Source organism: Chrysochloris asiatica, unplaced genomic scaffold (assembly GCF_000296735.1).
Source record: "Chrysochloris asiatica unplaced genomic scaffold, ChrAsi1.0 scaffold00017, whole genome shotgun sequence".
Classification (NCBI taxonomy): Eukaryota; Metazoa; Chordata; class Mammalia; order Afrosoricida; family Chrysochloridae; genus Chrysochloris; species Chrysochloris asiatica.
In genome coordinates, this window is record NW_006408535.1 from 31,984,610 (window position 1) to 31,986,226 (window position 1,617).

Sequence of the window (1,617 nt, forward strand, 5' to 3'; positions counted from 1 at the left end):
TTTTTTCCCCCCAAGAATGCAGGCTCTTACCTAGAAGTGTGTGTTTGTGTATGCAAGAAAGTATGTGTTGGTATATGTTTGTGTTTGTGGTGAGTTGTATGTAGGGGAGTTAAAGGCTGGGAGTAGATGAGGTTTAGAAGTGTTCTCTGTCATTCATAGTTTTTAGTGTATTTCACCAATTTCAGATTTCTAATTTATAGATGAAATTCAGGCTTACTGAAGTGTAGTAACTTCCCGTAAGCTACACAGCAGGTATGAAACCAGGATTTAAATGAACCCAAGAAGATTGACCCTAAATCCTTTACGATTATCCACAATTATTTGATTGTTGTTAGGTGCCATCTAGTCAGTGTTGACTCAGTGACCTTATGCAAAAGAGAACGAAACACTGCCGGGTCATGCACCAACCTCACAATTGTTGCTGCACTTGAGCCCATTGCTGCCACTGTGCTAATCCATCTTGAGGGGCGCTTCCTCTTTTTTGCTGACCCTCCACTTTACCAAGTATGCTGTCCTTCTTCAGGTACTGGTCCCTCCTGATATGTCTAAAGTATGAGAGATGAAGTCTGGCCATCCTGGCTTCTAAGAAGCATCTACTTCTTCCAACACAGATGTGTTTGTTCTTTTGGCAGTTCATGGTACTTTCAATATTCTCCTCCAACACCATAATTCAAATGCATCAATTCTTCTATGGTCTTCTTAATTCATTGTCCAATGTTCACATGCATACGAGGTTATTGAAAATACCATGACTTGGGTCAGACGTACCTTAGTCCTCAACTGACATTACTTGATAAATTCATATAAACTATCAAAATGCATAAACCAAGAGATTTGAACTCTATATCATGTTTTCAGTTTAACTACCATGTTAAAAAAGATGAACTTCATTTCTGTAATAGTCAGTGCTGAAAGAATTTCTAAAAGTGACAACTATGTCCCCATGGGTCAGGGAATAAAACCCACTTTGTTCTAGACTTTTTCTAGACTAAATAATAGTTAAAACAGTCCCCAAGAAGTTTTTTATATGGTTCTATGGGGAAGTAGTGTTCTCTCAGCATTGGGGGAAGATGGAGAAAACATTTGTATCAATAATGTTTACTAGCCTTTTGTGAACCAAAAGCTGTAACTGCCATTCTACATGGAACTGTAACTTTAGGTTGTTAGCTATTTGTCCACCTAGAGAATAGCAGTGATTAACACTTTGCTTTAGTGCCATGCCTCAAATGAAGGGAGAATTAAGGAAGGATCACAAGGGCAAATTTTATGGTTGAGAAAAGGGCAGCCTTGAGAGAATGTGTCCTTGTAAGCTGTACTACCCAGGGATATTAGAGGCCAAATCACTGAGATAAAGTGTATGATTGTTGAATGTAGACCTTCTCTGTAAACTTTCACTCAAGTCATAATACAAAGTTTTGGTAAGTTTCTTCTCTGAATTAAATATCATGGAAGACTACAATTCCAACATCTCGTCTGTGCTACTGCAATGCTTTCCATATTCATCTCCATTGGCCGTTGTCATTCTCATTCTCACCTCCAGAGAAGCCATTCTCCACAAGGTAGGTAGCAAATGATCATCTAAAAATCCCAATCAGATCATGTCAGCTCTTCTAATCA